This window comes from Leuresthes tenuis, unplaced genomic scaffold (assembly GCF_036924035.1).
Source record: "Leuresthes tenuis unplaced genomic scaffold, fLeuTen1.0.hap1 SCAF_5, whole genome shotgun sequence".
Lineage (NCBI taxonomy): Eukaryota > Metazoa > Chordata > Actinopteri > Atheriniformes > Atherinopsidae > Leuresthes > Leuresthes tenuis.
Window position 1 is genome coordinate 25811282 of NW_027325359.1, and position 20915 is coordinate 25832196.

At 43.1% G+C, this 20915-nt stretch overlaps 3 non-coding genes across 3 annotated transcripts; all 3 read right to left on the reverse strand.

Annotated features, from left to right (window-relative positions):
- Positions 1 to 5566: 5566 nt before the first annotated feature.
- On the reverse strand, positions 5567 to 5680 carry LOC140308336 (U5 spliceosomal RNA). Its single transcript, XR_011916293.1, has one exon. It is a non-coding gene; the product is annotated as a U5 spliceosomal RNA (small nuclear RNA).
- Positions 5681 to 6091: 411 nt separating this feature from the next.
- LOC140307940 (U2 spliceosomal RNA) lies at positions 6092 to 6282 on the reverse strand. Its single transcript, XR_011915959.1, has one exon. It is a non-coding gene; the product is annotated as a U2 spliceosomal RNA (small nuclear RNA).
- Positions 6283 to 6564: 282 nt separating this feature from the next.
- On the reverse strand, positions 6565 to 6678 carry LOC140308236 (U5 spliceosomal RNA). The gene has a single exon (XR_011916201.1). It is a non-coding gene; the product is annotated as a U5 spliceosomal RNA (small nuclear RNA).
- Positions 6679 to 20915: the final 14237 nt, after the last annotated feature.

Here is a 20915-nt window from a genome sequence, read left to right on the forward strand (position 1 = left end):
GACCTGCTTGCAGCTGAACACCTCCGCTCCCGCTTTTGATCATACATTGTCGGACATTCATACCTTGTCTTACCAGATTTTTACAAACTTTAGTCGAACATTCACACCTTCTTGCAGCTGAACACCTCCGCTCCCGCTTTTGATGGTGTAAAGTCGGGCTTTCGAGCCTTTTCTTACCCGGTTTTTAGAAATTATGGTTGGATATTCAGACCTTGCAGCCGAACACCTCCGCTCCCACTTTTGATCATACATTGTCGGGCATTCGCACCTTGTCTTACCCGCTTTTTACAAACTATAGTCAGACATTCACACGTTGCAGCTGAACCACCTCCGCTCCCTGTTTTGATCATGTATGGAGTGGCAATACTACCTTTTCTTACCCGTTTGTGAGTAATTATGGCTGGACATTCACACCTACTTGCAGTCGAACAGCTCTGCTCCTGCTTTTGATTTTGTTTGGTTGGATATTCGAACCTTTTCTTAACTGCTTTTTACAAACTTTGGTCGGACGTTCACACCTTCTTGCAACCGAACACCTCCGCTTCCGCTTTTGATGGTATATATTCGGGAATTCGAACCTTTTCTTACCCGTTTTTTACAAACCATGGTCGGACTTTCACACCTTCTTGTAGCCAAACAACTCCACTCCCGCTATTGATTGTGTACAGTAGGGTAGTTTAACCTTTTCTTACCCGCTTTTTAACAACTATGGTCGGACATTCACACCGTCTACAGCGGAACACCTCCGCTTCCGCTTTTGATGGTGTATAGTCGGGCATTCGAACCTTTTCTTACCCGCTTTTTACAAACTATGGTCGGACATTCAAACCTTCTTGTAGCCGAAAAGCTCCGCTCCCTCTTTTGATCATACATTGTCCGGCATTTGCACCTTTTCTTACTCGCTTTTTACAAACCATGGTCGGACTGTCACACCTTCTTGTAGCCGAACACATCTGCTCCTGCTATTGATTGTGTACAGTCGGGTTTTTTAACCTTTTCTTACCCGCTTTTTACCAACTCTGGTCGGACATTCACACCTTCTTACAGCGGAACACCTCCGCTCCCTCTTTTGATGGTGTATGTTCAGGCATTCGAACCTTTTCTTACCCGCTTTTTACAAATTATGCTCGGACATTCAAACCTTCTTATAGCCGAACACATCCACTCCTGCTTTTGATGATGAGTGGTTGGGCATTCGAACCTACTTCTTGCCCGCTTTTCATTAATTATGGGTGGACATTCACACCTTGTCGCAGCCAAACACCTCCGCTCCCTGTTTTGATGGTGTATGGTTGGACATTCGCACCTTTTCTCACCCGCTTTTTGCAAACTATGGTCAGCAATTCACAGCTTCCTCTCCACCATACTTGTATGGTGGGATATTCACACCCACTTGCATCCGAAGACCTCCGCCCCCACTTTTGTTGATATTTAGTCGGTCATTCGCACCTTACCCGCTTTTGGCAAACTATGGCCTTCTTGCAGCCAAACACCTCTGATCTCGCTTTTGATGATGTAAGGTTGGGCATTCAGACCTTGCTTCACCTGCTTTTCACCAAATATAGTCGGACATTCACACCTTCTTGCAGCCGAACACTTCCGCTCCACCTTTTAGTGTTCTATCACACCTTTTTTTCACCGCATTTTATAGATTATGGTTGGAAATTCTCAACCACTCTATCCGAAGACCTCTCCTCCCGCTTTTGTTAATATATTTGAACTTTAGTCAGACATTCACACCTTCTTGCACCTGAACCACCTCCGCTCCCTGTTTTGATCATGTATGGTCTGGCAATACTACTTTTTCTTACCCGTTTGTGAGTAATTATGGCTGGACATTCACACCTACTTTCAGCAGAACACCACCTCTCTCGCTTTTGATGATGTATGGACCGGCATTCTTACCTTTTCTAACACATTTTTCAGCAATTATGGTCGGAGATTCACACCTACTCACAGACAAACAACTCCGCTCCCGCATTTGATGGTGTATAGTCGCGCATTCTCACCCTTTCTCATCAGCTTTTTGCAAATTATGATCTGACATTAACACCTGCTTTTGATGATGTATGGTTGGGTATTCGCACCTTTTTTTTACCCATTTTTCAGGAATTATGGGTGGACATTCACACCTTCTTGCAGCTGAACACCTCCTCTCCCACTTATGATCATGTGCGGTTTGATTTTCGAAATTTTTACTTTAATTTTTTCTAGCAATTATTGATGGACATTCAGACCTTCTTGCAGCTGAACACCTCCGCTCCCGCTTTTGATCATACATTGTCGGGCATTCGCACCTTGTCTTACCAGATTTTTACAAACTTTAGTCGAACATTCACACCTTCTTGCAGCTGAACACCTCCGCTCCCGCTTTTGATGGTGTAAAGTCGGGCTTTCGAGCCTTTTCTTACCCGTTTTTTAGAAATTATGGTTGGACATTCAGACCTTGCAGCCGAACACCTCCGCTCCCTCTTTTGATTATACATTGTCGGGCATTCGCACCTTGTCTTACCCGCTTTTTACAAACTATAGTCAGACATTCACACGTTGCAGCTGAACCACCTCCGCTCCCTGTTTTGATCATGTATGGTCTGGCAATACTACCTTTTCTTACCCGTTTGTGAGTAATTATGGCTGGACATTCACACCTACTTTCAGCAGAACACCACCTCTCTCGCTTTTGATGATGTATGGACCGGCATTCTTACCTTTTCTAACACATTTTTCAGCAATTATGGTCGCAGATTCACACCTACTCACAGACAAACAACTCCGCTCCCGCATTTGATGGTGTATAGTCGGGCATTCTCACCCTTTCTCATCAGCTTTTTGCAAATTATGATCTGACATCCACACCTACTTGCAGTCGAAGAGTTCTGCTCCCGCTTTTGATTATGTTTGGTTGGATATTCGAACCTTTTCTTAACTGCTTTTTACAAACTTTGGTTGGACGTTCACACCTTCTTGTAGCCGAACACATCCAGAGCTGCTTTTGATGATGTATGGTTGGGCATTCGCATCTTTTTTTTATCCATTTTTCAGGAATTATGGGTGGACATTCACACCTTCTTGCAGCTGAACACCTCCTCTCCCACTTATGATCATGTGCGGAATGATTTTCGAAATTTTTACTTTAATTTTTTCTAGCAATTATTGATGGACATTCAGACCTTCTTGCAGCTGAACACCTCCGCTCCCGCTTTTGATCATACATTGTCGGGCATTCGCACCTTGTCTTACCAGCTTTTTACAAACTTTAGTCGAACATTCACACCTTCTTGCAGCTGAACACCTCCGCTCCCGCTTTTGATGGTGTATAGTCGGGCTTTCGAGCCTTTTCTTACCCGGTTTTTAGAAATTATGGTTGGACATTCAGACCTTGCAGCCGAACACCTCCGCTCCCTCTTTTGATCATACATTGTCGGGCATTCTTACCTTTTCGCTTTTGATGATGTATGGTCCGGCATTCTTACCTTTTCTAATACATTTTTCAGCACTTATGGTCGGACATTCACACCTACTCAGAGCCGAACACCTCCGCTCCCGCATTTGATGGTGTAGAGTCGGGCATTGTCACCCTTTCTCATCAGCTTTTTGCAAATTATGATCTGACATTCAGACCTGCTTTTGATAATGTATGGTTGGGCATTGGCACCTTTTTTTACCCATTTTTCAGGAATTATGGGTGGACATTCACACCGTCTTGCAGCTGAACACCTCCTCTCCCGCTTATGATCATGTGCGGTTTGATATTCGAAAATTTTCTTTCATGTTTTAAAGAAATTATTGATGGACATTCAGACCTTCTTGCAGCTGAACCCCTCTGCTCGCGCTTTTGATGGTGTATAGTCGGGCATTCGCACCTTGTCTTACCCGCTTTTTACAAACTTTAGTCGGACATTAAGACCTTCTTGCAGCTGAACCACCTCCGCTCCCTGTTTTGATCATGTATGGTCTGGCAATACTACCTTTTCTTACCCGTTTGTGAGTAATTTTGGCTGGACATTCACACCTACTCACAACCGAACAACTCCGCTACCGCATTTGATGGTGTATAGTCGGGCATTCTCACCCTTTCTCATCAGCTTTTTGCAAATTATGATCTGACATTCACACCTACTTGCAGTCGAAAAGCTCTGCTCCCGCTTTTGATTATGTTTGGTTGGATATTCGAACCTTTTCTTAACTGCTTTTTACAAACTTTGTTCGGAGGTTCACGTCTTCTTGAAGCCGAACACCTCCGCTTCCGCTTTTGATGGTGTACAGTCGGGCATTTTAACCTTTTCTTACCCGCTTTTTACCAACTATGGTCGGACATTCACACCTTCTTACAGCGGAACACCTCCGCTCCCTCTTTTGATGGTGTATGTTCGGGCATTCGAACCTTTTCTTACCCGCCTTTTAAAAACTATGGTCGGACATTCAAACCTTCTTGTAGCTGAACACATCCACTCCTGCTTTTGATGATGTATGGTTGGGCATTCGCACCTTTTCTTAACCATTTTTCAGTAATTATTGGTGGACATTCAGACCTTCTTGCAGCTGAACACCTCCGCTCCCGCTTTTGATGGTGTATAGTCGGGCTTTCGAGCCTTTTCTTCCCCGGTTTTTAGAAATTATGGTTGGACATTCAGACCTTGCAGCCGAAAACCTCCGCTCCCTCTTTTGATCATACATTGTTGGGCATTCGCACCTAGTCTTACGCGCTTTTTACAAACTTTAGTCAGAAATTCACACCTTGCAGCTGAACCACCTCCGCTCCCTGTTTTGATCATGTATTGTCTGGCAATACTACCATTTCTTACCCGTTTGTGAGTAATCTTCTAAAAGGTCCTCCTCGGCTATTGACCTTCGGGGAGGTGAGTACCTTCACTAGACTCACCTGTCTGCTCTTCCTCCTCATTTAGCGTAGCTCCACCCTCTGCCTGTGAATTCTCACAGACTTCAGCACTGAGTGGTGAGGCCTCTACAGGCCCCTCTCCTTTTTGCTCCTCACTTCCAATCCAAGCTTTTAGCGGGAAGTTTGAATTTATTGGGTCAACCTCTTCACTTTGTTCACCAACTGCCACCTCTGGTCCTTCTCTTTGTTGGCTTGACTGTGGCTTTACCGTCTTTAATTTGTTGGCAAAAGATTTAGGGCAATCTCAGAAGAGGTGATTTAATTCTCCACAGAGATTACATTTCCTGCCATTTGGACACTCTCCAAAAGTGTCCCCAATTTCTCTGCACTTCCCACATATCACCTTGGTACAAGCCTCAACCAGGTGCCCATGCTCACCACACTTGCGGCAGAGCTTGGGCTGCCCCTGGTACTGGATGTAACCTCGGTTTTCGAGGTGGCCAGAGTGTCACTTTGCATCTCCGCCCACCCGCTGCACTGAGCACTCTTCAGCCCTTTTAAATGGTATAACTTTGCACTCCCGCACGCTCCAGCGAGCACCATTCAAGCAACAACTTTGCACTCCAGCTTCAAACATCGGCACAGTCGCAACAAGTAAGGCAACTCTACTCAGAGAAGTCACTCTGCACAGTAACAAGATTTCTTTTGCACAGACAGAAAGGGCTTCACCCGCAAAGGTAAAGCCTGCCAAAAATAGCAACAACTCATTAGTGCTGCTCTCCACGGAAGTCTTTAGTAAAAGGCGAAAGACTTGTACATTATGAAGAGAAACCAGAGTACGATTATCTGTCACTGCAGGAGCAGGGCATCAGGCTAGTTGGCATAGCCACCTTCCCCATGGTGAGCTTTGCTTGGTTGAGACGCTTGCTCCCCCTCCTTGCTCCTCGGCTGACCAAGTAGGAAAAATCGGGCCCTATTCGATGGCTGCCTTGTCTTTTACTCTGTGCAAAAGACAAGGCAGCCACAAACACCACGGGAACACCGTATTGAGGCTTTGTTCTGACCGCTCATTCAGTGTCGCGTTTCTTTCAAGCAATTCTCCCGGTTAGCCCGCACTCGGCTCGCCCCCAGAGCTGTGTTAAAGTCTACTTCGCATTCACTCTCTTTTCTCAGCAGACTAAAAGAAAGTTTCATCTTGGGCTCCCTGAAACTTCCATCCTGCACCACTGTTTGCTTTTTCACAAGAGCAGAGAAGAGCGCACCGTTCCCAGCGGCACTGCAGTACCGGGTCGATGCTTGGAGTGAACGGAGCAAGCTCCTTTTTCAACTCCTATTGCTAAAAATCCATTTAATATGTAGTCCTCGTACAAAGGCCATATCAGATATTAAACTGATAAGAACAGGTACTACACTTGATCTTAGCCAAAAGGCCGAGAAGCGATAACTGTCCACTGGTTCACGTCCGAGGGCCCTTCCTGGCACAATGCGCACTTGTAGCGGTGTTCTTTTTATGGCCAGAGGTGGCCAGAGTGTCACTGAGCACTCTTCAGCCCTTTTAAATGGTATAACTTTGCACTCCCGCACGCTCCAGCAAGCACCATTCAAGCAACAACGTTGCACTCCAGCTTCAAACATCGGCACAGTCGCAACAAGTAAGGCGACTCTACTCAGAGAAGTCACTCTGCACAGTAACAAGATTTCTTTTGCACAGACGGAAAGGGCTTCACCCGCAAAGGTAAAGCCTGCCAAAAATAGAAACAACTCATTAGTGCTGCTTTCCACGGAAGTCTTTAGTAAAAGGCGAAAGACTTGTACGTTATGAAGAGAAACCAGAGTACGATTATCCGTCACTGCGGGAGCAGGGCATCAGGCTAGTTGGCATAGCCACCTTCCCCATGGTGAGCTTTGCTTGGTTGAGACGCTTGCTCCCCCCCTTGCTCCTCGGCTGACCAAGTAGGAACAATCGGGCCCTATTCGATGGCTGCCTTGTCTTTTACTCTGTGCAAAAGACAAGGCAGCAACAAAAACACCACGGGAAAACCGTATTGAGGCTTTGTTCTGACCGCTCATTCGGTGTCGCGTTTCTTTCAAGCAATTCTCCCGGTTAGCCCACACTCGGCTCGCTCCTAGAGCCGTGTTAAAGTCTACTTCGCATTCATTCTTGTTTCTCAGCAGACTCTTGGGATTTTATCTATAAAATGAATTCCTTCACTCAAACTATGTTAAAACTGCTTTGTCCTTCATATTTACCATGTCTAGAAAGATTTAAACAAAAAAAACAACGTTGTACTTTGCAGTAAAAGACAGAGCAAATCTAAAGTTTCATGAATCCGAGAATAAGCTTACTTTCATGAGTTCTTCACGATTTGGGATTTTGCTATAAAATGAATTCCTTCACTCAAACTAAATTAAAACTGCTAAACCGCTAATCTGTTACATGTAAGGCAGATGTCAAATTCACCGAAATAGGATTTAAGGGTATTCGGCCAATCGAGCTGTAGCAGCTTCGGTAAAAGAGTATAAGTTGAAGAGTTTGTGAATAAAGGTGTGCGCACACATAGTGAGCTGTAGGAAAATAGGCAGGGAGCAATGCCGGCTGGGGTATATGTTCTTGTATGTTGTCTGACTGTTTGATTTGAATGTGTTGTGTAAGTGTCCTGTTGAATGTTACATGTTTGGGCTTTGACACGCTTCACTGTGGTTGTTAGCTGTGTGGTGTGTCCTGAAATGTTATATGTTTGGGCTGTGTGACATGCTTAATGCTTGTCAGTAGCTACCCACTTATTCATATATAGCAACTGACAACATAAGAAGTCCGGACATACTTTGATAGTAGTTGTAGAAGTATCCTTATTGATAATAGATAAACTAATTCATAGTGATAGAACAGTAGATGAACAGGTGCCTGCACATGTCTCACGAAAATAAAATGGGTGTATGATTGCTGACGGCAGAGCAATACTGCCAAACTTATGAGTTCTTGTGGCAAACTTGATTCAGTGTCTTGACGTGTATACGCTGTTTCGCTGACTTGATTGTCACAAGAAACAAAGTGTATTTGATAAGATCCGACCATTTTATTACGGGAGGATCAGTATCAGTATTCGGCTGCAAGTAGGTGTGAATGTCCAACCATAATTTGTAAAAAGCGGGTAAGAAAAGGTTCTCATGCCCGACTATACATTAACAAAAGCGGGAGGAGAGGTCTTCGGATGAGAGTGGGTAAGAATTTCCAACCATAATCTATAAAATGCGGTGAAGAAAAAGGTGTGAATGCTACATAGAACACTCAAAAGTGGAGCGGAAGTGTTCGGCTGCAAGAAGGTGTGAATGTCCGACTATATTTGGTGAAAAGTAGGTGAAGCAAGGTCTGAATGCCCAACCTTACATCATCAAAAGCGAGATCAGGTGTTTGGCTGCAAGAAGGCCATAGTTTGCCAAAAGGTGCGAATGACCGACTAAATATCAACAAAAGTGGGGGCGGAGGTCTTCGGATGCAAGTGGGTGTGAATATCCCACCATACAAGTATGGTGGAGAGGAAGCTGTGAATGGCCGACCATAGTAAAAAGCGGGTGAGAAAAGGTGCGAATGTCCACCATTATACACCATCAAAACAGGGAGCGGAGGTGTTTGGCTGCGACAAGGTGTGAATGTCCACCCATAATTAATGAAAAGCGGGCAACAAGTAGGTTTGAATGCCCAACCATACATCATCAAAATAAGGAGCGGAGGTGTTCCGTTGTAAGAAGTTATGAATGTCCGACCATAGTTGGTAAAAAGCGGGTAAGAAAAGGTTAAAATACCCGACTGTACACAATCAATAGCAGGAGCGGAGTTGTTCGGCTACTAAAAGGTGTGAAAGTCCGACCAAGTTTTGTAAAAAGCGGGTAAGAAAAGGTGCGAATGCCCGACAATTTATGATCAAAAGAGGGAGCGGAGTTGTTCAGCTGCAAGAAGGTCTGAATGTCCATCAATAATTGCTAGAAAAAATTAAAGTAAAAATTTTGAAAATCAAACCGCACATGAGAGGAGGTGTTCGGCTGCAACAAGGTGTGAATGTCCACCCATAATTACTGAAAAATGGGTAAAAAAAAGGTGCGAATACCCAACCATACATCATCAAAAGCAGCTGTGGATGTGTTCGGCTACAAGAAGGTTTGAACGTCCAACCAAAGTTTGTAAAAAGCAGTTAAGAAAAGTTTCGAATATCCAACCAAACATAATCAAAAGCGGGAGCAGAACTGTTCGACTGCAAGTAAGTGTGAATGTCAGATCATAATTTGCAAAAAGCTGATGAGAAAGGGTGAGAATGCCCGACTATACACCATCAAATGCGGGAGCGGAGTTGTTCGTCTGTTAGTAGGTGTGAATCTCCGACCATAATTGCTGAAAAATGTGTTAGAAAAGGTAAGAATGCCGGTCCATACATCATCAAAAGCGAGAGAGGTGGTGTTCTGCTTAAAGTAGGTGTGAATGTCCAGCCATAATTGCTCACAAACGGGTAAGAAAAGGTAGTATTGCCAGACCATACATGATCAAAACAGGGAGCGGAGGTGGTTCAGCTGCAAGAAGGTCTGAATGTCCGACTAAAGTTCAAATATATTCACAAAAGCGGGAGGAGAGGTCTTCGGATGAGAGTGGTTGAGAATTTCCAACCATAATCCATAAAATGCGGTGAAAAAAAGGTGTGATAGAACACTAAAAGGTGGAGCAGACGTGTTCCGCTGTAAGAAGGTGTGAATGTCCGACCATAGTTTGTAAAAAGCGGGTAAGAAAAGGTTAAAATACCCGACTGTACACCACCAATAGCGGGAGCAGGGTTGTTCGGGTACAAGAAGGTGTGAAAGTCCACCCATGGTTTGTAAGCGGGTAAGAAAAGGTTCGAATGCCCGAATATATACTATCAAAAGCGGAAGCGGAGGTGTTCGGCTGCAAGAAGGTGTGAACGTCCGACCAAAGTTCGTAAAAAGCAGTTAAGAAAAGGTTCGAATATCCAACCAAACATAATCAAAAGCGGGAGCAGAGCTGTTCGACTGCAAGTAGGTGTGAATGTCAGATCATAATATGCGAAAAGCTGATGAGAAAGGGTGAGAATACCAGACTATACACCATCAAATGCGGGAGCGGAAGTGTTTGGCTGTGAGTAGGTGTGAATGTCCGACCATAATTGCTGAAACATGTGTTAGAAAAGGTAAGAATGCTGGACCATACATCATCAAAAGCGGGAGAGGTGGTGTTCGGCTGCAAGAAGGTGTGAAAGTCCGACCATGGTTTGTAAAAAGCGGGTAAGAAACCAAAAGAAACCAAAGTTTGTAAAAAGTAGTGAAAAGGTAGAAAAAGCTTTTCGTGAGTTTTGCATGATTTGGGATTTTGCTTATAAAATGCATTCCTTCACTCAAACTATGTTAAAACCGATTTGTCCTTCATATTTACCATGTCTAGAAAGATTTAAACAAAAAAAACAACGTTGTACTTTGCAGTAAAAGAAAGAGCAAATCTAAAGTTTTAGGAATCCGAGTATAAGCTTGCTTTCATGAGTTCTGCACGATTTCGGATTTTGCTATAAAATGACTTGCTTTGCTCAAACCAATTCCAAACCACCCGACTTTATCCTTTTAATGGTTCTCACCTTCTCAACACTAAATGTGAGAAGTGTGAAATCAAAGACAATAGCCCAGAGTATTATATCCTTCTTAGACTCCATAAAATCAGATGTGTTTTTAATACAAGAATGTGGACTACCTTTTTTGAAAAACCATAGACAATGGGAAGAAATGTGGCCCCATTTATCGATATGGAGTGGCTCAAATAAAAATAAAAATGATGGTGTGGCCATTCTAATTAAAAATCTGCATGTTCTGGTGAAAGGTAGCACAGTGGTGAGAGACGGACGGGCACTTTTAGCACACTTGAATGTTATGGGGCAAGACTTTAACCTCTTAAATATTTATGGTTTCAATGGAAAAAATGACAGGTATGACCTTTTAGAAGATTACTCACAAACGGGTAAGAAATGGTAGTATTGCCAGACAATACATGATCAAAACAGGGAGCGGAGGTGGTTCAGCTGCAAGGTGTGAATTTCTGACTAAAGTTTGTAAAAAGCGCGTAAGACAAGGTGCGAATGCCCAACAATGTATGATCAAAAGAGGGAGCGGAGGTTTTCGGCTGCAAGGTCTGAATGTCCAACCATAATTTGTAAAAACCGGGGAAGAAAAGGCTCGAAAGCCCGACTATACACCATCAAAAGCGGGAGCGGAGGTGTTCAGCTGCAAGAAGGTCTGAATGTCCACCAATAATTACTGAAAAATGGTTAAGAAAAGGTGCGAATGCCCAACCATACATCATAAAAAGCAGGAGTGGATGTGTTCGGCTACAAGAAGGTTTGAATGTCCGACCATAGTTTTTAAAAGGCGGGTAAGAAAAGGTTCGAATGCCCGAACATACACCATCAAAAGAGGGAGCGGAGGTGTTCCGCTGTAAGAAGGTGTGAATGTCCGACCATAGTTGGTAAAAAGCGGGTAAGAAAAGATTAAAATGCCCGACTGTACACCATCAAAAGCGGAGGTGTTCGGCTTCAAGAAGACGTGAACCTCCGAACAAAGTAAGTAAAAAGCAGTTAAGAAAAGGTTCGAATATCCAACCAAACATAATCAAAAGCGGGAGCAGAGCTGTTCGACTGCAAGTAGGTGTGAATGTCAGATCATAATTTGCAAAAAGCTGATGAGGAAGGGTGAGAATGCCCGACTATACACCATCAAATGCGGTAGCGGAGTTGTTCGGCTGTGAGTAGGTGTGAATGTCCAGCCAAAATTACTCACAAACGGGTAAGAAAAGGTAGTATTGCCAGACCATACATGATCAAAACAGGGAGCGGAGGTGGTTCAGCTGCAAGAAGGTCTGAATGTCCGACTAAAGTTTGTAAAAAGCGGGTGAGACAAGGTGCGAATGCCCGACAATGTATGATCAAAAGAGGGAGCGGAGCTGTTAGGTTGCAAGAAGGTCTGAATGTCCAACCATAATTTGTAAAAACCGGGAAGAAAAGGCTCGAAAGCCCGACTATACACCATCAAAAGCGGGAGCGGAGGTGTTCAGCTGCAAGAAGGTCTGAATGTCCACCAATAATTACTGAATAATGGTTAAGAAAAGGCGCGAATGCCCAACCATACATCATCAAAAGCAGGAGTGGATGTGTTCGGCTACAAGAAGGTTTGAATGTCCGACCATAGTTTTTAAAAGGCGGGTAAGAAAAGGTTCGAATGCCCGATCATACAACATCAAAAGAGGGAGCGGAGGTGTTCCGCTGTAAGAAGGTGTGAATGTCCGACCATAGTTGGTAAAAAGCGGGTAAGAAAAGGTTAAAATGCCCGACTGTACACCATCAAAAGCGGATGCGGAGGTGTTCGGCTTCAAGATGACGTGAACCTCCGAACAAAGTTTGTAAAAAGCAGTTAAGAAAAGGTTCGAATATCCAATCAAACATAATCAAAAGCGGGAGCAGAGCTGTTCGACTGCAAGTAGGTGTGAATGTCCGACCATAGTTTTTAAAAGGCGGGTAAGAAAATGTGCGAATGCCCAAATATACATCATCAAAAGAGGGAGCGGAGGTGTTCGGCTACAAGAAGGTTTGAATGTCCAACCATGGTTGGTAAAAAGCGGGTAAGAAAAGGTTCGTATGCCCGAATATACACCATCAAAAGCGGAAGCGGAGGTGTTCGGCTTCAAGAAGACGTGAACGTCAAATGCGGGAGCGGAAGTATTCGGCTGTGAGTAGGTGTGAATATCCGACCATAATTGCTGAAAATGTGTTAGAAAAGGTAAGAATGCCGGACCATACATCATCAAAAGCGAAAAGGTGCGAATGCCCGACATTGTATGATAAAAAGAGGGAGCGGAGGTTTTCGGCTGCAAGGTCTGAATGTCCAACCATAATTAGTAAAAACGGGGGAAGAAAAGGCTCGAAAGCCCGACTATACACCATCAAAAGCGGGAGCAGAGGTGTTCAGCTGCAAGAAGGTCTGAATGTCCACCAATAATTACTGAAAAATGGTTAAGAAAAGGCACGAATAGCCAACCATACACCATCAAAAGCAGGAGTGGATGTGTTCGGCTACAAGAAGGTTTGAATGTCCGACCATAGTTTTTAAAAGGCGGGTAAGAAAAGGTTCGAATACCCGAACATACACCATCAAAAGAGGGAGCGGAGGTGTTCCGCTGTAAGAAGACGTGAACCTCCGAACAAAGTTTGTAAAAAGCAGTTAAGAAAAGGTTCGAATATCCAACCAAACATAATCAAAAGCGGGAACAGAGCTGTTCGACTGCAAGTAGGTGTGAATGTCAGATCATAATTTGCAAAAAGCTGATGAGAAAGGGTGAGAATGCCCGACTATACACCATCAAATGCGGTAGCGGAGTTGTTCGGCTGTGAGTAGGTGTAAATGTCCAGCCAAAATTACTCACAAACGGGTAAGAAAAGGTAGTAATGCCAGACCATACATAATCAAAACAGGGAGCGGAGGGGATTCAGCTGCAAGAAGGTCTGAATGTCCACCAATAATTACTGAAAAATGGTTAAGAAAAGGCACGAATAGCCAACCATACACCATCAAAAGCAGGAGTGGATGTGTTCGGCTACAAGAAGGTTTGAATGTCCGAGCATAGTTTTTAAAAGGCGGGTAAGAAAAGGTTCGAATACCCGAACATACACCATCAAAAGAGCGAGCGGAGGTGTTCCGCTGTAAGAAGGTGTGAATGTCCGACCAGAGTTGGTAAAAAGCGGGTAAGAAAAGGTTAAAAAAGCCAACTGTACACAATCAATAGCGGGAGCGGATGTGTTCGGCTACAAGAAGTTGTGACAGTCCGACCATGGTTTTTTAAAAAGCGGGTAAGAAAGGGTGCGAATGCCCGACAATGTATGATCAAAAGAGGCAGCGGAGGCTTTCGGCTACAAGAAGGTTTGAATGTCCAACCATAGTTTGTAAAAAGCGGGTAAGAAAAGGTTCGAATGCCCGACTATACACCATCAAAAGCGGAAGCGGAGGTGTTCCGCTGTAAGACGTGTGAATGTCCGACCATAGTTGGTAAAAAGCGGGTAAGAAAAGGTTAAACTACCTGACTGTACACAATAAATAGCGGGAGTGGAGTTGTTCGGCTGCAAGAAGGTGTGAACGTCCGACCAAAGTTTGTAAAAAGCAGTTAAGAAAAGGTTCGAATATCCAACCAAACAAAATGAAAAGCGGGAGCAGAGCTGTTCGACTGCAAGTAGGTGTGAATGTCCAGCCATAATTACTCACAACCGGGTAAGAAAAGGTAGTATTGCCAGACCATACATAATCAAAACAGGGAGCAGAGGTGGTTCAGCTGCAACGTGTGAATGTCTGACTATAGTTTGTAAAAAGCGGGTAAGACAAGGTGCGAATGCCCGACAATGTATGATCAAAAGAGGGAGCGGAGATGTTCGGCTGCAAGGTCTGAATGTCCAACCATAATTTCTAAAAACCAGGTAAGAAAAGGCTCGAAAGCCCGACTATACACCATCAAAAGCGGAAGCGGAGGTGTTCGGCTTCAAGAAGACGTGTACTTCCGAACAAAATTTGTAAAAAGCAGTTAAGAAAAGGTTCGAATATCCAACCAAACATAATCAAAAGCGGGAGCAGAGCTGTTCGACTGCAAGTAGGTGTGAATGTCAGATCATAATTCGCAAAAAGCTGATGAGAAAGGGTGAGAATGCCCGACTATACACCATCAAATGCGGTAGCGGAGTTTTTCGGCTTTGAGTAGGTGTGAATGTCCAGCCAAAATTACTCACAAACGGGTAAGAAAAGGTAGTATTGCCAGACCATACATGATCAAAACAGGGAGCGAAGGTGGTTCAGCTGCAAGAAGGTCTGAATGTCCGACTAAATTTTGTAAAAAGCGCGTAAGACAAGGTGCGAATGCCAGACAATGTATGATCAAAAGAGGGAGCGGAGGTGTTAGGTTGCAATAAGGTCTGAATGTCCAACCATAATTTGTAAAAACAGTGAAGAAAAGGCTCGAAAGCCCTACTATACACCATCAAAAGCGCGAGCAGAGGGGTTCAGCTGCAAGAAGGTCTGAATGTCCATCAATAATTTCTTTAAAACATGAAAGAAAATTTTCGAATATCAAACCGCACATGATCATAAGCGGGAGAGGATGTTTTCAGCTGCAAGACGGTGTGAATGTCCACCCATAATTCCTGAAAAATGGGTAAAAAAAGGTGCGAATGCCCAACCATACATTATCAAAAGCAGCTGTGAATATCAGATCATAATTTGCAAAAAGCTGATGAGAAAGAGTGAGAATGCCCGACTATACACCATCAAATGCGGGAGCGGAGGTGTTCGGCTCTGAGTAGGTGTGAATGTCCGACCATAATTGCTGAAAAATGTGTTAGAAAAGGTAAGAATGCCGGTCCATACATCATCAAAAGCGAGAGAGGTGGTGTTCTGCTGAAAGTAGGTGTGAATGTCCAGCCATAATTACTCACAATCGGGTAAGAAAAGGTAGTATTGCCAGACCATACATGATCAAAACAGGGAGCGGAGGTGGTTCAGCTGCAAGAAGGTGTGAATGTCCGACTAAAGTTCAAATATATTAACAAAAGCGGGAGGAGAGGTCTTCGGATGACAATGGTTGAGAATTTCCAACCATAATCTATAAAATGCGGTGAAAAAAAGGTGTGATAGAACACTAAAAGGTGGAGCGGAAGTGTTCGGCTGCAAGAAGGTGTGAATGTCCGACTATATTTGGTGAAAAGCAGGTGAAGCAAGGTCTGAATGCCCAACCTTACATCATCAAAAGCGAGATCAGAGGTGTTTGGCTGCAAGAAGGCCATAGTTTGCCAAAAGCGGGTAAGGTGCGAATGACCGACTAAATATCAACAAAAGTGGGGGCGGAGGTCTTCGGATGCAAGTGGGTGTGAATCTTCCACCATACAAGTATGGTGGAGAGGAAGCTGTGAATTGCTGACCATAGTTTGCAAAAAGCGGTTGAGAAAAGGTGCGAATGTCCAACCATACATGATCAAAACAGGGAGCGGACGTGTTTGGCTGCGACAAGGTGTGAATGTCCACCCATAATTAATGAAAAGCGGGCAAGAAGTAGGTTCGAATGCCCAACCACACATCATCAAAAGCAGGAGTGGATGTGTTCGGCTACAAGAAGGTTTGAATGTCCGAGCATAGTTTGTAAAAAGCGGGTAAGAAAAGGTTCGAATGCCCAAACATACACCATCAAAAGAGGGAGCGGACGTGTTCCGCTGTAAGAAGGTGTGAATGTCCGACCAGAGTTGGTAAGAAGCGGGTAAGAAAACGTTAAAAAACCTGACTGTACACAATCAATAGCGGGAGCGGATGTGTTCAGCTACAAGAAGGTGTGACAGTCCGACCATGGTTTGTAAAAAGCGGGTAAGAAAAGGTGCAAATGCCCGACAATGTATGATCAAAAGAGGGAGCGGAGCTTTTCGGCTACAAGAAGGTTTGAATGTCCGACCATAGTTTGTAAAAAGCGGGTAAGAAAAGGTTCGAATGCCCGACTATACACCATCAAAAGCGGAAGCGGAGGTGTTCCGCTGTAAGACGGTGTGAATGTCCAACCATAGTTGGTAAAAAGCGGGTAAGAAAAGGTTAAACTACCCGACTGTACACAATCAATAGCGTGAGTGGAGTTGTTCGGCTACAAGAAGGTGTAAAAGTCCGACCATGTTTTGTAAAAAGCGGGTAAGAAAAGGTTCGAATTCCCGAATATATACCATCAAAAGCGGAAGCGGAGGTGTTCGGTTGCAAGAAGGTGTGAACGTCCGACCAAAGTTTGTAAAAAGCAGTTAAGAAAAGCGTCAAATATCCAACCAAACAAAATCAAAAGCGGGAGCAGAGCTGTTAGACTGCAAGTAGGTGTGAATGTCCAGACATAATTACTCACAAATGGGTAAGAAAAGGTAGTATTGCCACTCCATACATGATCAAAACAGGGAGCGGAGGTGGTTCAGCTGCAACGTGTGAATGTCTGACTATAGTTTGTAAAAAGCGGGTAAGACAAGGTGCGAATGCCCGACAATGTATGATCAAAAGAGGGAGCGGAGGTGTTCGGCTACAAGAAAGTGTGAAAGTCCGACCATGGTTTGTAAAAAGCGGGTAAGAAAAGGTTCGAATGCCCGAACATACACCATCAAAAGAGGGAGCGGACGTGTTCCGCTGTAAGAAGGTGTGAATGTCCGACCATAGTTTGTAAAAAGCGGGTAAGAAAAGGTTAAAATACCCGACTGTACACAATCAATAGCGGGAGCAGAGTTGTTCGGCTACAAGAAGGTGTGAAAGTCCACCCATGGTATGTAAAAAGCGGGTAACAAAAGGTTCGAATGCCCAAATATATACCATCAAAAGCGGAAGCGGTGGTGTTCGACTGCAAGTAGGTGTGAATATCAGATCATATGCAAAAAGTTGATGAGAAAGGGTGAGAATGCCAGACTAAACACCATCAAATGCGGGAGCGGAAGTGTTTGGCTGTGAGTAGGTGTGAATGTCCGACCATAATTGCTGAAAAATGTGTTAGAAAAGGTAAGAATGCTGGACCATACATCATCAAAAGCGGGAGAGGTGGTGTTCGGCTGCAAGAAGGTGTGAAAGTCCGACCATGGTTTGTAAAAAGCGGGTAAGAAAAGGTTTGAATGCCCGAATATACACCATCAAAAGTGGAAGCGGAATTGTTCGGCTGCAAGAAGGTGTGAACGTCCGACCAGTTTGTAAAAAGCAGTGAAAAGCGAGAAAAAGCTTTTCGTTAGTTTTGCATGATTTGGGATTTTGCTTATAAAATGCATTCCTTCACTCAAACTATGTTAAAACTGATTTGTCCTTCATATTTACCTTGTCTAGAAAGATTTAAACAAAAAAAAACCCAACGTACTTTGCAGTAAAAGAAAGAGCAAATCTAAGATCTAAAAGTTTCAGGAATCCGAGTATAAGCTTGCTTTCATGAGTTCTTCACGATTTCGGATTTTGCTACAAAATGAATTGCTTTGCTCAAACCAAGTTAAACCTGCTTTGTCCTTCCATATTTATCAATGTCGAGATAGATTTAAACAAAACAAAAAAAACACGTTGTACTTTGCAATATTCACTCAAACTATTCACTCAAACTATGTTAAAACTGCTTTGACATTGATAAATATGAAGACAAAGCAATTTTAACTTGGTTTGAGCAAAGCAATTCATTTTATAGGAAAATCCGAAATCATGCAGAACGTATGAAAATAAGCTTATTCTCGGATTCCTGTGCCTTCAGTGTTGCTCTTTCTTCTACTGCAATATACAATGTTGTTCTTTGTTGAAGTCGATCTAGACATTGATAAATATGAAGTTAAAAGCAGTTTTAACATAGTTTGAGTGAAGGAATTCATTTTATAGCAAAATCCCAAATCATGCAGAACGTATGAAAAGAAGCTTATTCTCGGATTCCTGATCCTTCAGTGTCTCTCTTTCTTCTACTGCAATATACAATGTTGTTCTTTGTTGAAGTCGATCTAGACATTGATAAATATGAAGGACAAAGAAGTTTTCACTTGGTTTGAGTGAAGGAATTCATTTTATACATAAAATCCCAAATCATGCAGAACGTATGAAAAGAAGCTTATTCTCGGATTCTTGATCCTTCAGTGTTGCTCTTTCTTCTACTGCAAAATCCAATGTTGTTCTTTGTTGAAGTCGATCTAGATATTGATAAATATGAAGTTAAAAGCAGTTCTAACATAGTTTGAGTGAAGGAATTCATTTTATAGCAAAATCCCAAATCATGCAGAACTCATGAAAAGAAGCTTATTCTCGGATTCCTGATCCTTCAGTGTCTCTCTTTCTTCTACTGCAAAATCTAATGTTGTTCTTTGTTGAAGTTGATCTAGACATTGATAAATATGAAGGTAAAAGCCGTTTTACCATAGTTTGATTGAAGGAATGCATTTTATAAGCAAAATCCCAAATCATGCAGAACTCATGAAAAGAAGCTTATTCTCGGATTCCTGATCCTACAGTGTCTCTCTTTCTTCTACTGCAATATACAATGTTGTTCTTTGTTGAAGTCGATCTAGACATTGATAAATATGAAGGACAAAGAAGTTTTCACTTGGTTTGAGTGAAGGAATTCATTTTATAGCAACATCCCAAATCATGCAGAACGTATAAAAATAAGCTTATTCTCGGATTCCTGTTCCTTCAGTGTTGCTCTTTCTTCTACTGCAATATACAATGTTGTTCTTTGTTGAAGTCGATCTAGACATTGATAAATATGAAGGTAAAAGCAGTTTTAACATAGTTTGAGTGAAGGAATTCATTTTATAGCAAAATCCCAAATCATGCAGAACGTATGAAAATAAGCTTATTCTCGGATTCCTGATCCTTCAGTGTCTCTCTTTCTTCTACTGCAAAATCTAATGTTGTTCTTTGTTGAAGTCGATCTAGACATTGATAAATATGAAGGTAAAAGCCGTTTTACCATAGTTTGATTGAAGGAATGCATTTTATAAGCAAAATCCCAAATCATGCAGAACTCATGAAAAGCTTTTTCTCGGATTTCTGAACCTTTCTTTCTTTTACTGCAAAATACTACGTTGTTTTTTGTTCAAATCTATCTAGACATTTATAAATACCAGCCGAACATCTCTGCTGCCGCTTTTGATAATTTATGGTTTGGCATTCTTACCTTTTCTTACCCGTTTGTGAGTAATTATGGCTGGATATTCACACCTTCTTGCAGCCGAACACCACCTCTCCCGCTTTTGATGATGTATGGGCCGGCATTCTTACCTTTTCTAACACATTTTTCAGCAACTAGGGTGGGACATTCACGCCTACTCACAGACAAACACCTCCGCTCTCGCATTTGATGGTGTATAGTAGGGCATTCTCACCCTTTCTCATCAGCTTTTTGCAAATTATGATCTGACATTCACACCTACTGCTTTTTACAAACTATAGTCGGACATTCACACCGTCTTACAGTGCAACACCTCCGCTCCCGCTTTTGATGGTGTATAGTCGGGCATTCAAACCTTTCTTACCCGCTTTTTACAATCTTTGGTCGGACATTCAGACCAAAGCCGAAAACCTCCGCCTGTAGCCGAAAACCTCCGCTCCCTCTTTTGATCATACATTGTCGGGCATTCGCACCTTTTCTTACCCGCTTTTTACAAACCATGGTGATACTTTCACACCTTCTTGTAGCCGAACACATCCGTTCCAGCTATTGATTGTGTACAGTCGGATATTTGAACCTTTTCTTACCTTCTTTTTACCAACTATGGTCGGGCATTCACACCTACTTACAGCGGAACACGTCCGCTCTGTCTTTTGATGGTGTATGTTCGGGCATTCGAAGCTTTTCTTACCCGCTTTTTACAAACTATGCTCGGACATTCAAACCTTCTTGTAGCCGAACACATCCACTCCTGCTTTTGATGATGTATGGTTGGGCATTGGAACCTACTTGTTGCCCGCTATTCATTAATTATGGGTGGACATTAAAACCTTGTCGCAGCCAAACACCTCCGCTCCCTGTTTTGATCATGTATGGTTGGACATTCGCACCTTTTCTCACCCGCTTTTTGCAAACAATGTTCAGCAATTCATAGCTTCCTCTCCACCATACTTGTATGGTGGGATATTCACACCCACTTGCATCCGAAGACCTCCGCCCCCACTTTTGTTGATATTGAGTTGGTCATTTGCACCTTACCCGCTTTTGGCAAACTATGGCCTTCTTGCAGCCAAACACCTCTGATCTCGCTTTTGATGATGTAAGGTTGAGCATTCAGACCTTGCTTCACCTGCTTTTCACCAAATATATTCGGACATTCACACCTTCTTCACACTTCCGCTCCACCTTTTAGTGTTCTATAACACCTTTTTTTCACCGCATTTTATAGATTATGGTTGGAAATTTTCAACCACTCTCATCCGAAGACCTCTCCTCCCACTTTTGTTAATATATTTGAACTTTAGTCGGACATTCACACCTTCTTGCAGCTGAACCACCTCCGCTCCCTGTTTTGATCATGTATGGTCT